This window comes from Carassius gibelio, chromosome A6, assembly GCF_023724105.1.
Source record: "Carassius gibelio isolate Cgi1373 ecotype wild population from Czech Republic chromosome A6, carGib1.2-hapl.c, whole genome shotgun sequence".
In the NCBI taxonomy this organism is placed as follows: Eukaryota; Metazoa; Chordata; class Actinopteri; order Cypriniformes; family Cyprinidae; genus Carassius; species Carassius gibelio.
The window spans coordinates 7279911-7297037 of NC_068376.1; the positions used below are offsets into that span (position 1 = coordinate 7279911).

General features: G+C 36.1%; 1 pseudogene; it reads right to left on the reverse strand.

Annotated features, from left to right (window-relative positions):
- Positions 1-4259: 4259 nt before the first annotated feature.
- On the reverse strand, positions 4260-14117 carry LOC128015083 (carboxylesterase notum2-like; annotated as a pseudogene).
- Between the last annotated feature and the right edge of the window lie 3010 nt (positions 14118-17127).

Genomic DNA, 17127 nt, shown 5'->3' on the forward strand with positions numbered 1-17127 from the left:
TTCAGCCACAACTCAGGTGATTTGCGTAGTGAAGGAACTATTGTAGTAAGCTCACTCAAACTGTGAATAAACCTCACCTGTACACTTCACCTGCACAATCACCCGTACAATCACCTGTTTATACAGAAACCATTGGTGTTTGCAGGGATTTTTATTTTTTTGTTAATTTCTGATAAGTGGCCTTGAGGTTGAACTACACACACACACACACACACATATGCAGTAGATTAAAAAATATTGTGTCATAAAAATTAAGACTAAACAAAAATGTTACACTCAAGATAATCTAGACAAAGGCAAGGCAACTTGTATTTCTTAAATGCAGGTCATAGACTGTTTGTAGCTATCAAGCTTTGAGCTTCATCAAAGACAGATCAAAGAAAAAAAGAGAGAGATGGAGCACACATCCCCCCACCCAAAATCAGAAGAAAAAAAAACACCAATGCAAGTTCCCTTTTCTCAAACCACCTCTAGTAAAAAAACAAACCAATGCATGCTGTTACACGGAAAGTTTGCCAAAGTGCACGCAAGCATGTGCACTTTAAAATAGTGGCCTATGATCACTGATAGGTATCGCTCTATATCTGTGTATTACTGCAATTCACAGAGTCTGAGTTGACTGTGGTTTTAATACAAAACAGGAAGATGTACCCTATCAAAACCACAATAAATTATCTTGGTGTGTAAAATGTTGGAGGCAAGCAACTCAAACCCAAGAAACCCACGAACGCTTTACTGATTTTAGGGTAGCTTGTTAAACTAATTAAGAATCAAGAAAGTTTATGTCTTTATTAGGTATTTACTATTTATTAAAACAAAGAAGGATTTCTTTTGTGCATTTAAATAAATTACAAATTACATATTCATTATAGAATTCCAGTTAACTATTATATTGTACGTGAGATAAGGCAACGCTTGCATAGCAGCTCTTTAGTTTACAGCCAGAATCTCTGTTATTTTAGCAAACATGTTAAAGTTTGCAAATGAATATTTTGACTACATTGTATTAATACGTACAAAAACATTTGAATCAGAGAACAGCCAAGAGATGCAATATACTCCTATCATGGATGTGAGCACAAATAATATTTTCTATTTTCATTTCAGTCCAAATTTTTTAGCTATTCACTTGACATATTCAGTGAAATATAGTAGGGTTTTTGTTTTACAATAAGCTAACCTTAAGAGACCTCAGACCGTTAGTCAAACTACTCACTAGTGTGAACAGGAAACCAGGCTTTTCTGTAATGTGACATATGCCCTGTTTCCCTCACCGTTGTGTTCCTCTCAAAATGAATTGTTTATGTACATGGATGTAACAATAAAATTTCCCCTGTATTAACATGTGTTCTAACTCATATGGGAAGTTTCTTAGTCATGTCTTCTCTTAATCACATTTGTGAAAACATAAGGTAATTTTTGTACTCCTGAAACTACGACTCAAAATTTCCACTTGAATCTTTTAGGAAGTTGCATGGAAAACAAAACCTTGCAGATCTGCCAGATATTGACATCATGCCTAAAACAATATTCCCCTTTAAAGAAATATAAGAAACAAAGTGCATTTATAAAACATATATCCGCCAAGAAAACACAGCTGCACTTCAAACAAGGCTTGTAGAAGTCTTGAAATTCCACTCCAAAATGTTGTGGTCTGGATAAAAATTTTGTTGAGTTTAGTTATCTTTTCAATGAGGTTGTGGTATGATTGAAAGCAACAATACAGATAAACTAGAGAGTAGAATGTATCTGATATCAGATATCTGGTGAGATTGTGGTTAAGCACAAAAATTAAGACGGAAATCATTCTGGGTTGGAGCAAGAATCACATTTCACACAGATCAGTTCAGTCATCTAACCGCAGTGTTTTTGTAATATAAAGTTGCTACCATGCAATTCCCCTTCAGATTCCAGATTCCACGTTTTTAAAGGTGTCATCGGATGCAGTTTTTGAAACATAAGTTGCTGTGATTTTTTAGGGTCTTTATGAAAATTATATAACATACTTTGGTTAAAATTTCAAAATAGTAGTGTAAAAAACAACAGCATGCTCTGTGTTCAGCAAGCTGTTTTTTAGTCCACGTCGCTTTAAATGCTAATGAGATCTGCTGACCCTGCCCCTCTCTTCCATGTGGTGATGAGCAGACTTTAAACTTCAGCCGTGAAACTAACTAACTAGCACATATAAGAAATGCGATTGGCAAAGATTCATATAAAACCCTTAGGCAAAGCTGGATCACTAATTATTTGTGTCAACAGACGTATTTAGGCAGCTTGGGGATGGACGCATTCCCTTCAAAAATGAACGTAACCTTAATCCTCTGTGGCTCAGATATCACTAGTCATTGACAACTGCTATGTTGATTTTTACATCCAACAACAGAAAACCTCATATGTTTTGCAGGGAAATGTACAGTTAAAACCCAATGACCAGATATGATGAATGAAGACCAGGAGTCAGAGATGCATTCAAATAAAGAAAAATTTACTGAAGAACCTGGTTTGTAGTTTCATCAGCAGAAGTCAGCTTCAATACTCTTGATGGAGTTTGTAGGCCGCTTTATGTACAACTCAAAATCAACAACAATTATACCCTGACAGAGGATGCTAACTGCTTCAATGCATAATTCAACAAAGTTCTGATTGGTTCCACAACCTAGATAAACTCTCCAAATACGTATATCTGATACGCTGGACATTGTCAGTTGAATGTCTGAGCTTCTCCCTGTACAGACAGAAAACGTATCAGAACTTCAAGGCCGCCTGGCCCTAGCTAGAATTTTATCAGTATGGTTCGTTACTCACACACTATGAAGTCATCATCTTAAAGAGTAGAAGTACAGCATAAAGCAGGATTGTTTAATATCTCATAAGAGCACATGAGTTTCACTCTTGCCATAACTTGATTAATTGTCAAACAAGAAATAATGTAATAATATAATTAATATCAATATGAAGGATAAAGCAACTCGGCATTCACTCCTTCAGTTTAATCAGACAAACATTCTTGTCTTCCCCAGCACTAGAGTCGACACGATGGAAGACTGCTCACAGCTCACTCAGGGCGGGTCTAAGGTAACATAGCCTTGTCAATCAACTATCGTGGGAGGGGCCTGTGTAGAAAAATGTAATTCTGACAGGAATCTCAGAACAGCCTGATTTGAGAAAGGGGATTTTAAAATAGGGATTTAAAAAAAAACACAGGGAGGATTTTTATCATTATAGAATGGATGTGTACACAAACTTTCTACACACATTTATGTTCAAACTTGTAAAGGGAATTTTGTTTTGACCCCTTTAAGCAGTTTTTAGGGTGCAGAATTCACATGCTTCCATTAACCAACTACTCATGAAACCTATAGTGATGTTTTTCATTTGGTTCCTCTGTGATCTTCAGGCAAATCGAAAACAATCAATTCCAGTAAACACACACACATTGTTTTTTCTGGGGACATTCCATAGACATAATGTTTTTTCCTGGTATTCCTATTCTTGTAGGGACATTTTGTCTCATAACATAGTGAATACCAGGTACACACACACACATACTGAAATAACTTGTGTCTAAAAAAAAGCAACTATAAATATCAAAACAATTGGATAGTATGATATATTTGTAAGGACATTTGAAGATGGTTGTCAATAACTGCACATTTCTTATTCATATAGAAGGCTAAATTATACAGATACAAAATTTCTCAATTCACTAATATCAATGTGTAATCTTTCTGATTCTTGTCTGCAAAATGGACTACAATGTTCTTAAACAGCATGAACTTACTAAGATATACAACAAGGAGTAAGTATTGTGACAGGATGTTTGGTAAATGTGGTTACTGCAATGTTCAGGTTTCTTGCACCTTTTTTTATATCATCAGCTGTAGTTATTATACTGCTCATTGGTTTCTCCAGAATGTGATAGAAAGACAAACATTCTTCTAAATGTCCTTGTGCAGAGTCAGTAAATTCAGCTCTTTTTGCATTGATTTCAGACACCAGTTCTCTTACTGCAGTGATGAATTAGATGAATGGTTTTAATAACCATTGATTGACTGTGTCTAGCTGGAGTCACTCGATTGGAGAAACAAAAAATCAATCCTGTTGATAGAACCCGGTTGTAAAGGGATACAGTCTGTACTGAAATCCAGTGACTTACTAGACAATCTCAGATCCATCTCTGCAAGTAGCCAGAGATGAAGCCACTGAACAATCTCTAAAAAATGTGGATGAGGTGAACTGTGTCGATGAGAACACCACAGCTATCTAATGCTAATTAAGCCACGACTGCTGGCTGAAATATCTCTGCTTACATCCAAGCCAAGTTTTTGCAGGTCCAAGCCCATACTGGCCAGCACATGGAGCAGGGTCATCTCCTGTTGTGTGGCTTGGTATCAGGCAACTGTATTGTTTAGAGTGGAAACTGGCAGTTATCAATGAGAAGAAAGGGACAGCCCTTTAGAGGCGTTTTGCTGTTCTTAACAGCATCCTGAAGACTCACTGCAAAGCATGAGAGAGTGATGTCCACTTGATCTGTAAATCCATCCGATTACTAAAGAAAAGCAAAATTAAACATTAGACCTTTACCTTCTAAATGCATGCTCTTGGTCTTATTGTGAACGATTCTTTATTGCACATTATAAAAAAATTGCAATACAATAAATTCCATTCATCTGTCCCACTGCTCTCTCAGCTGCTCTCATATTGGCCATTAATTAAGTGTGAAATCATGAGGTGACATTTTGGTGACACCTAGAATTCATCTTGATGGACAAGTGTACAAATGCAGGAGTATGAGCTCACCCATGATGAGTGTGTCTCAGGACTCAGGGTGCCTGCATGTCCTTACCTTTTGGTAATCAAAGTGTGGCAAAGACATTCATCTTGTTGATGTACGACGCTGCTGACGTGTTATCTTTGTTATTGGACGCACCAGAAAACACGTCAGCAGCGTCGTACGTCAACAGTCACAGCAGTCGCACTCACAACAGACCCGGAAGAGAAGACAATGCTGAATAAAGTCATAATTTTTGGACCAAAATGTGTTTTCAATGCTTCTACAAATTCAATTCTAGCTGACCCTCTGATGTCACATGGACTACTTTGATGATGTTTTTATTACCTTTCTGGACATGGACAGTATACCGTACACACATTTTCAGTGGAGGGTCAGAAAGCTCTCGGACTAAATATAAAATATCTTAAACTGTGTTCCGTAGATGGAACGACATGAGGGTGAGTTATTAATGACATAATTTAAATTTTTGGCTGAACTAACCCTTTAAGCAATAAAATTTAAAATGTAAAAATAAAATTAAAAATTATAATAAGGTTAAACTAAAGGTGTAAATTACTTTTGCTGACATGATTTTGACATGATTGTTCAACTTTTAGAAGCTATTTAGCTATTCTGGAGACATATTTTGCTAGTTTGAGTGATATACTACTATATTAATGCTAGTAATTTACTCACGTAATATCTTTGAGAGAGCTTTTAAACTCTTCTCTCAGTTTCTGCACATAGAGCGATTGGCCGCCCATATAAATGTGCTGCACTCGTGACTGTTCCTCGTCGAACAACCACTGCACTACAAACAGCAGAGCTAAAAAGAGACATATCCGCTGTTATTTTAAAGGAAGTGAGACTTCTTTACATTAGCCACTTCTGTAAAAATGTTTTCATTCATATAGCACAGATGGCACAACCTCACCAGTTATGTAGGAGTACAGGTTACGTCCTCGCCTCTTTCATACTGCTGCTTGCACTTTTCTGGAACAACACCACTCCACAACCTAACAGAGATATAAAATCATTAAAAAAATTCATAGTATGAGTTATGCACTGAAGATTTAGACAAATGCCTAATCCTAAGTAAGCAGTAACACTTGCTTTAATTTTATAATTTTTTATATAGTTTTGTCATATTTTAAAGTACATTTATTTTTATGTACTAAAGTACTTATTTTGATTTACTAACCGTGTAAAGTACTTGATTTGAATTTTCACTGTAGTGTGTAATTCAATACTACATTTCAAGCTAATATATATTTTACATTTATTAAACTGCAACTTCATTATTTTAAATGTATAATCACAAATATATTTAAATACAAGTTTCATAGGAATGACATGAAATTTGGCAGTAAACGTACATCCAGCAGTACTTTTTTGCCAAATTTAAACTACAACTGAAATAACTTAATTTCATATAAGTTAAAACAATAAAACATTTTGGTAAGTAGCCTACTGAAATCTGTTTTGTACATTTGTAATACAAATGCAGGTGGTCAAAAGAAAGTCACATGATAAAGCATGAGCTTTTGAATAATAACATGTATAGAAGTTGCACAGTGTCATTCAAACAAACACTAACCACCATCATGGTAACACACAATGAGATAATGGAATAAACATTAATTTATCAACATTAGGTGTAACATGCAACCCTTTACAAAACTGATAAGAAAAAACAAAGAAGAAACTGTTATTTCAACAGAAACAACAACAATACAACAACAGAAAAAAAAAAAACATCACATTTGAAATGTAACACACAGAATTCTAGGAATGGCAATTTATGGTAATTCACTGTCAATTATATGGTCTTTTTTAATGTCCAATACAGTGTTTCATCGTATATAGTAGGGGAATTTACCGTTAACCATTTAACAGGTTTTGTTGTCTTTTACCTTTGAATTCACTGTAATGGTTTACAGTATACTTATTAATTAATAAAAGTAAAAAGTAAAAGTACTATTTACTAAAATTAATTTAGGTATAATTACATGCAACTAACTGTAAACCATATTAGTAATAGTAAGTACATATTTATATATTATTTACTACTTAAATATATAATTATACTGTAACAAGTGTAGTGTATCAGACCTGAACCAGACAAATTAAAGATTCGATCGGGAGCATGGTTGAAACATGAAGAGCCAAATTCCACAAAAAAGCTCAAGACAACAGGGTGTTGTAAATGCATTCCTAGCACCCCAAGTCAGAAGCAAGTCCACTTACTTGCAGCATTCAACATAGAACAAAATAACAATTATAGACAATTACAATTCCTAAAGGAGATTTTCAAATTTGGGGCAAGTAATCAAGATTGACGGTCAAAGAAATGCACAGCATGACCAGCACATGTAAACCCATGATAGTAATCAAGATCACAAGCTCTTTGGATTGACTTCCCCCCACCTACAGTAGAAGAAAAGAACAAGACTGAAATTCCTAAGGGGACCTTTTAATCTCAGAATGTCCTTATGTCGAAGAATGGAACAGAAACTGTCTTTTCCGGAAGTAGATGCACCAAAAACACACAAAAAGACTTATAAATGAATACCAGTCCATTGCTTGACTCCATATCATATATGTAACCCACAAATTTGACTATCATGTCTCTACTCGCTTATTGTGTATGTCTTTTTAATAACTATTGAATATATTAAGGATTCATATTCATGTTTATGTGTGTTTGAATCTTCTTGCTCGAAACGTTTTTTGACCATCATTTATTTGTCAAATGTATCATATTCTTGTTATAGGAATAATGTCCAAAATTATATCCTGTGATATATATGTGATTGATAAAATGACATATGATTTATGATACCCCGAGCAAAGACAATATCTAATTGGTCAAGACAACATTTGAGGTGTGGCCAAAAGGCCAGTTTAAATACTCACTACATCAAATTTTGCTTTTAGCTTTTTCTTTTTAGTTTTGGCTTTTAGTCATCACTTTTAGCATCCTTTGAGTGCAGTTCCAGCATTCTTCAGCCTGCATGCCTGCTGATACTTAGGCACGATGAGAAGAAACACCACCTAGTCTAGTCAAACTTTACTTCTATTCTTTTACTTTAGTTTCTTTTCTTTTCCGTTGAGAGTTTCATGTTCTGAATTAAGTTTGTATCACTGTGTCTCCGAGTCTGACCTCGAGTTCCCGTCTGAAATTTCAACCAGCCCACACAACTCCGCATCGTCAGCCAATGCCCAACCACGGGCTTCCCAAGACGTCACTTCAGCGACTACTGAACTTCCAGCCAATCAGTAACCTCGGGAAACCACCTTTTCAATGACAACAACAAAGGGAACCCCTTTACATATAGTAAACACAAGTATCGTACATCCAGATGGAGCTAAACTGGTGTATTTAATATAATTGAGGAACTCAATGCCAGGGTTAATTAAGTGATTGATGGTTGTTCATGTCTATGCAATTCCAGTTATTGCTGTAAACTTGGGATTTCACATTTTCCTTCTATTAAACTTATCCTTTTCTAACTTTCTATGTACCTGCAACTGTGAATTTGTGAGTGTGTGTGCTTATGTGTTAGATTAGATTATATGTCTTAGATTTATCTAATCAAGCCTTATTCATATTGAAAAGAGAAGTATCTTGTGTTTCGTGCTTACAAGTTAATGTCTTAAACTGTCGATCTTGTTACTGTGCATGCTAATTACTTGTGTTTTCACTATACTTTGGATATTAATATCCATTGTAGAGCTGATGTTATACCGCTCGTTCAATGAATCGCTGACCGTTCTGTCCAAATTCCCTTTAAAATCTTAAATGATTCCCTTTGAGCTAAATTGACCTGTTTGCCTCAAAAGCACACCTTATAATGGGTAACAAAATTTTCATTTAATTGTAAATAACATGCAGTTAAGTGTCAGAAAACATTACATTCAGTTCACACTTAAGTATGTTCTTTTAAAGTGCATTATTTGCATAGTGAGTACTGTTTTTAAAAGTACGCTGAAGTATACATCTTTTTAGAAGGGAAGTTATGGTTCTTGCTAATGCAATTAATTAATTAAAAATGGATTTGTGTAATATTGAAGCTAGGCTTATTTAATTTGCGACCAAAACGACATATTCATTATTCTGGTAAACTGTGATTAGCATGTACACTTTACCAAATACATTTTTATAGCATCCACAGGGGTGCAGGAGGCACTGTCTGGACAATCAGGAGCTTTTTGCTGTTTACTCTCCAGAAACCAGCCTGAGTCAACAAGGCTGTGCACCTGAGCGTCTGCACCCAGCTGCTCCTGAAGACTGGACACCTTATCCATGTTCAGCAGGACACCTGCTCCCCCGGCACTGCAGGAAAGAATCAATAATATTACCCAGAATATTACCTTAACCCTCAAACTCTACTTTGTCAAACTAGTGACCTACAAATATTGTTCTGAATATCAAATGGCTTCAACAAATGCTTTGGAATAACCAACAAAACATTTTGTTAACATTGGAAGAAACCTCAGAGCTTGTTTTGCCTCCTTGGCAGGACATGTACAGATATTATGTCATTGTTTATAGCATTATAGGCTGCAGTAAAAAACAACAACAGGAAGGCTAAAAAAAGTGCTTCAGCCAGTGTTGAGGTAAATCTCAAGGGGTGACTATACTTTTATTATAAATATATCCCGTCATTTAAGAAACATGCAAAAATGGATACAAACCAATGTCATAACTATTTTTTCTTCAGACTAAATCAATTTGGTAACATAGCCAGAGATCTCACCTCATTCCTGCCAACATCACAACTGTCTCAATCATTAGCTGGAGTGCCCACGAACTTCAGTAGAGGGCACTCCACTCAGGACCATTCCACCAATCAACCACCGGATATCACCATATCAACACTTGGACACTAGCACCTCTCATACTATTGCACCACACCCGAACTACATCTCCCATGAGTCACTGCATCACAATCACCTTGCCACACCTGCATCTCATTCATCAGCCAATTTCCTTGCCACACCTGTACCTCATTTACACACACACATAAGCACCACAATAACTTGTCTTGTTTAGCCAATCTGACATTTCTGAGCATTTTTCCCTGTTTGTTATTCTGTGTTTGACCTTTGGACTGTGTATTTCAACTCTGATTCTCTGCTGCCTGCCCTGATCTCTGCTTGGTTCTGTTTATGATTCTAGTTACCCCTAACATACCTGACGCCATTCCTGATTTCTGCCTGTCTGACTATTCTCTGAATAAAGTTCTGCAAATGGATCCGAAAGCCTCTGACTCTCTTCATAACAAAAACTTTGGCTTGTTTCAGTCCTTTTAGGACAAGCTCTTTGATCACCTCCTGTGTCCTAATTTTGGTAACAAAAAACATAACTAGTCTGAAAAAGTGTACCTGTTACTTTTCCTTGTTTGAAAATTGATGCTGCTTTATTACCACTCTACACATCACTTGAACAATAGGGAACAAAATCTAGTTATATTAGATAAAGAGATGTCAAACACATGAATCAGCTAGGTATTATTACAAAGCTTCTATGAATATCACTCTTAATTATTTTTAGATACTTACACAATATTTGCATTATACCAATGTGGATTTACATCAATTTGTGTTGATTGTAATCCAGTCCCGGCAAATAATCAGAGAGTTGGTTTTCATTTAGAATCACTTAAATATGGCTTGCATGACTAGCTTGAAGAAACCAAGATGTGTTGTTGTGAGTCTGGGTAATATCAGCCAACCTTTGCGTGTCTGTGGCTAATCAGTTGAGGTCATCATGCAGGGGATAGATTTGTATCTGGAATCACAGGTCTTTTTGTTCTAGCAGCACCAGCCACCTAAAAGAGAATAATTGGAATTAACCTCACATTATCAATCAAAAAACAACAGCTTGCAGTAGTGAGGATACACTACAGTATAATTTTATTGTTTTAAAGTAACAACGTGTTATTTTGACACGCGTTATGGCTTAGTATTATTACAAATAAATTTTAAAGGGTTAGTTCATAGTTCATAATGTCATTAATAACTCTCCCAAAAACCGATAAGTCAATCTATTGTTCGTTATCTGGCTCGGCTCGGTGTTCATCTTCAGTTCTCTCTTCAAAGCAGTTCAGTCAGTGTACTGTTTGAGTGCATGTATTACTCCGGGATATTGATTTCTTTTAACTCAGAGGGAGTGTCAGCCACATTAAAAAAGTTAACAGCTCAAGTCATTTGTGGATTAATGCATACTGGAGACCCGAACCGTTTAAAAGTATTCAGTTCGATTTGGTGAACTGGTTCAAGAAGATCTGGTTACATCGAAATTATTAGTTCGCGAAAAACGGATATCACAAACTGCTTTGTTTTGAACTCTCTCCCAACAGACACGGAAGAGAAGACAATGATGAATCGTAGTTTTTGCTATTTTTGGACCAAAATGTATTTTCGATGCTTAAAAAAATTCTAACTGACCCTCTGATGTCACATGGACTACTTTGATGATGTTTTTATTACATTTCTGGACATGGACAGTAGACCGCACAAACAGTTTTAATGGAGGGACTGAGAGCTCTCAGACTAAATCTAAAATATCTTAAACTGTGTCCCGAATATAAATGGATGTCTCACGGGTTTGGTACGATATGAGGGTGAGTTATTAATGACATAATTTTGATTTCTCGATGAACTAAGTAATTTTGCAGGTCTCTTCTCCCCCATTTTAAGTCACTTCCTCTTGGAGAGGCTTTCCAAGTAAAGAGACATTGCATGATTTATGTGCTTACACACCTTGTTCTCCCTCTTGCATTGTTTAATTTTGACAAGTGTAATTCAACGTCATGTTACTTTTCTTGACTAGTGAGACTATACATCTTTTCAGGATGCTGCTGAAACCAACACAACATGACATGCTCCAATAAAGCAAGAAAAATTACATGTATAAGAATATTGTGACATTTGCCAAGCAACTGGGGTTCAGTGCCTTGCTCAAGGGCACTTCAGCCATGGATATTGAGGGTGGAAGAGTTTGCTGTTCATTAACTCCCTCCCCCACATATAACTCCTGCCAGCACCGAGACTCGAACCTGCGACCTTCAGGTTACAAGTCCAAAATAATACTGAGCACTGCATTAAAGCCTGCTGACCTCTTTCAACAAAATGTACTTATTACTCACCTTCCAAAAATATCAGCCATCTCTTACTTCCTTTAAACTCCTTTAGGTAAAACCTGTGAGCCACAAATAAACATGGTCTAGGGAACATAGCGTATGAGGACATTTGCAAAACTATCAAAGGACTGATATTTAACTTAACATTTCCACACTGCAGTTTTGTACAATTATGATTTGGAAGATGTTTTTTTTTTTTTCAAAGTGACTTACATTGCATTAAATGTTTAAATATTATCAGTTAATCAGTCAAATCCATGACCTAGGTGCACTACAGATTGCCAAGTTTATGCATTTCTGGCTAGCAGTGAGGATGTCAGTGCTGTGTCTTACATAGCGGCAGTACCATCGTTGCATGTCACTAATGTGTTCTTAAGAAAGTGCAACTTAATTTCATCTTGACATCTTTCATCTTTGGCTTGTTGACAGATGTGCTTTGTTGGGCGGTGCCATGACCTCCAGCGTTAGTTTCTTTACTGGAATCACCAGCACCTACTAGTGCAGGGTTACAAGCTAGAATGTTTTGAAAAAAAGCTTTTAGATGGCATTGCTTGTCTTTTATGTCTTTGATATCTGCTTCAATAGATTCTTTCAATAGAAGCTGGCAAGATGGTGTAGATATTCAGACATTGTCTCTGGGTCTGAACCTGAAGCAACTCTGCTGCTCTGACCTGAAGTGACATGAGCAGATGCCCGTATAATGTCTTATTTATGTTAAAAAGGAAACCAATCCCATATATATGGATAATTGAGTGGCCAGTGGAGAACTAGTACTCAGTTTTGTTTGGAATGTGTTTTTCAAATGTATAGCCAAGGTCAGCTCCTGACACTGAGCACTCGAGTGGTCCAAGCACTTTGTCTGTGTCTGTGTGTCATCACTGCACTTGAAGGCAGGCGAGTGCATTTCTTAGCTGACAGGCATCGAAGCATGCCACACCTCCGAGAACTGTTTGTGATTTTCAGAGCATGGTAATGTGTAAAGGTCATGATCATAAGAGATCATCTAAACATCTAAGTTGAATGCTTGTGACTTAAGCATCAACAATTTACACACCAGGCAGTTGTTAGGCTTGTTCAATGCATGTAGATCTAAGTTCATCTGGAGCTGTAGGTTGAATTGAACCATGTAATAAATGAGATCATTAGAAAAGCTTAGATAGTTTCAGCTGTCAGAAGTGCTCTTGTGCAGTTTATGAAAGAGAAATATATATGCAAAGGTGCGGGTGACTTGCACCCTCACCGTGTAAGCCCTAATCCGAATGGTGATTTTAGCTGTGAACATTTGTGTGGTTATTGCTGTTTATCAACAGCACTGAGATCGCAGGTTTTGCTGGATTTGTGCAAAGTGTGAAACGCTCACTGAAAGAACGAGTGCTGAAGCAAGTGTTATGGTATATGTCATGTTAACCTTCTGTAAGCAGTCAACAGAATGATGGTCTTGGCATGCTTCCATGAGGTAATAGCCATAGAAAACAAGAGTGTGGCTCAAAAGTCAATTTCAACACTGAGCTTTAACTCATGACTTTACACCCAGATGAGGTGTATTTGAGTCAGTGGCTGTGTCTGTTTTTTTTTTTTTTTTTTGTATTGCTAAACGACAGTGGGCACATCTGGAGTCACATGTGCAAAACTCTAGTCTGCACAGCAGGAGTTCATGTGGACCAAACTCTAGTTCGTTTTTCAGAGCTTGAACACAGTTTTCAAAACTCTACACACTTATCCCATGACTTTAACAACAACCTGCACAACACTGTGGATTTACATCACTTTGTTCAAATGCTAACATACTCTTGTCAAAACTGTGAACCACGTATGTATGTATGTATGTATACCTTATACCTTCATCTATATCTATGTATATATATATATATATATATATATGTATCTATCTATCTATCTATCTATATATATATAGATGAAGGTATAGAGCTCACCATGGATATCACCATGTGTGCTGCAATGGCCAATGATGATTTGCTTCTCAACACAGCACTCATTGGCTCATACAACACAGAAAGACTTATAGCTTTCCTAAAAAAAATTGCTTTTCCTAGTGCCAGCAGAACAGGGGGAGCCAGTAAGAAACCCCCAAGTTTTTGTCATAGTTTGCGATAACGTTTCTTTTCACCACTCTGCAGCTGTCACAGATTGGTTTGCAGCACATCGCAGATTTATGGTTTTGTACCTGCCTGCATATTCACCCTTCCTCAACCCAATAGAGGAGTTTTTCTCTGCCTGGAGGTGGAAAGTGTTTGATTTGAAATGTCTCTTTTGGAAGCCATGCTTGCCAAATACTACCAAGGATGGATAAGGCTCTCCAGAAGGTTCTTCCACGGGTGTATGGCAAGAGAGAACATTAGATGTGATGTTGATGAAAACCTGTGGATTAGCCCTGGAAATTATTTGTTTGAATTACAGTATGTACTTTTAGTTTCAACCTTTTTATTCCCTCATTACTGTAATTCTGTTAAATTACTACAAACTATTGAAGCAAACTGCTAATTTTCATTTACCTTAAAGAATTATGTTCTAAAAAATTAAATAAATCATGTGAAAGAATGTCACTCTTTTCTTTTTAAGAAAATATTACTTTGTATGAAGTCACTGAAATTGTTCAAACTGTAAAGATGAAAAGTTAGTATTTTCTGTATTGGTGTTTGATGCTAGTGTTTTTAATCTCAGTGTGTTCTGAGTGACAGTGTGTGTTATGCGTGTGTGTGTGTGTGTTTGTGTGTGTGTGTGTGTGTGTGTATATGTGTGTGTGTGTACACTTTTGATCGGTTAAATGCAGACCATCAGTTCTGTGTATGGGTCATAATTGCCTGTATGTCACTTTCACTTCACTCACTTCTATATATAGTGTATATTTATGATGACAGAATGAAACGGTAAAGACAAAAGTAGGTCTGACCCATGGCAACTTAAAAAGGTAATTACTGCAAATTGGTTGCTTTATATCCTGAGCTTTAAAAAAAGATCTGCTCGACAAAGTTGAGTTCAGGCACATGCAAATAAATTTATGGTCTGTGACAAATGGGTAAATCTGGAAGGCAGACATTGTGAGTAAAAAACAAACAAAATCTTCCTTCTGGAGAAAAATAAATGATGGAATAATATTGTTTACTTCTATTTTCCTTTTATTATGTTGGTTTTTGTGAACACCTGTGCATTGAATCAAAGTTTTGGAATTGTCCCTCTGTTCTCTTACACAATGAGATGATATAGGTGTCGGTTTTATGGTTTACTGGTATGAACACCTGCAGATTGACTCATCACTCAAGCTTTTATGTTATGGTAGTTTCGTCACACAATCTGGTTGCAAAATATGCAGTTCAATACTTGTTGCTTTTTTTAAAAACATCTTACATCATGCAAATAAACCTGTCAGCACTGTTACTCTAAAACAAACATAAACCCCTGACTCACTTTGATATGCAAATTCTGCTGCCATTCAGAGAATAGGTGGACATATATAAATATGATGGAAAAAAATATTGTTTATGTTTTATTATACATAATGAAATGAAAGGTAAATATAAAATCATTGAAATCTGCAAAGTAATAAAAAAAGATATGAAATAAATATGATATCTAATAATAAATTATTTATTTCAGGCATTACAGTATGTATGTATGGCATGCATTAATGCCATTAATGTTCCATTATGTCATTAATGTTATAGTTGCACTTTGGAGAAACGAACGCATCGAATGCAGAAATGTGGCATCTCAGAAATGTTTGACAGCTGTCATTTACACATGCTGTCATTTAGAATGATATGAGGGCAGAATTTTCATATTTGTTGAGTAGACTATTACTTTAAATCATAGTACATATTATGACCACCAGATAGCGCCATACAGACAACATGCATGATAATAAGCCTTTCATTTTTTCATTATTTGCAATCATTTCAATTTACAAGCCACTTTACTTGTAATTTATTTTCAATATGAACTTTTGTCTGTGATGATGTCATGGCTTATTTTAAACCACTAGGGTGTCCTCTCAGGATAAAAATTTCATAAAACAAAACGATGATTTTGCAAATTAACAGCTTTGTGTTAGAAAATTGTTTAAAATGTTGTAGCTCTCAAAAGTTTTCTTTCAGCATCACATAAACTGACCAATATTTACACGTCATGCATTGTTAAAATGACACTAAATATGCTGTGAAAATCTAGATAGCAGCTTTACAGCCAATATCCTGGTGCATACAGAAAAAAAACGAACAAAAAAACATATCAAACTCACCAACTCCGCCTCATGCTCTAATCCCATGTCATGATGTTCTATTTCATCATCATGAAATTCTTTAATTATCTGATTGAATTAAAAACATTTGTTTTGTGTCCAAGTGTGCATTTTAGATATCCACAATTTTCATTTTGCTCAAAAGAAAAGAAGCCTATTAAAATAGATGGTTGAATGAAGTGGTGATTATATATGCTGTACTATAAGTGTGCATGCACAGAACTGATATAAACACATATACCTGTATATCTTTCTGGGTCAGTCTCCATTAGTGTTCAGATTTGGCTGTTGTGGAGCTCTGAGATGCACTCCTCTACTGCAACATTGCAGACCATGGCCCCTTCCTTATCCAGAAGAGCAATACAGGCCCCTGAAACCACAGAGGCAGGAGCAAATTATAAAAAGTTAGTAGTGCAAAAGCAAGTAAAAAAGCAATCCTAGTTATCCTCATCATACCTAATGCAAATCCAGCAATATTACATAATGGCAACAATAATGTTGGTCGAACCCAATGCTCATCCAGGATCTCATTAAACTTTTTCAAATGCATTTTCTCTTGGTCGCACATACTGCAGATGTGAAAATCAGTAATTGCATTAATCTGAACATGTGCATTTAAAGTCATTATACTGACGTTAATCACCTGGATTTGAGGCCTTATCTGAGTTCTACTGAGAACTGCTATTTGTAAAGACAAGGTAGCCTATCACAAAATATAAATTTTATAGTGTATATTTTTCACTCAAAGCCCCATAGGTGGCACTCTTGCACAGATGAGTCCAACAAGTGTTTGAGTTTTGCTTGCTAAATGTATGGAAGCAGAAGCCTTACAGAACACATTTGTCAGGAGGACAGCTAAACTGTTAATGATTTGTTTCATCTACTTCCAGCACCAGATATTTTTTTCCACCTGACCGGGTTTAAAAGTTTCTCATAGCTAAATGTTATTC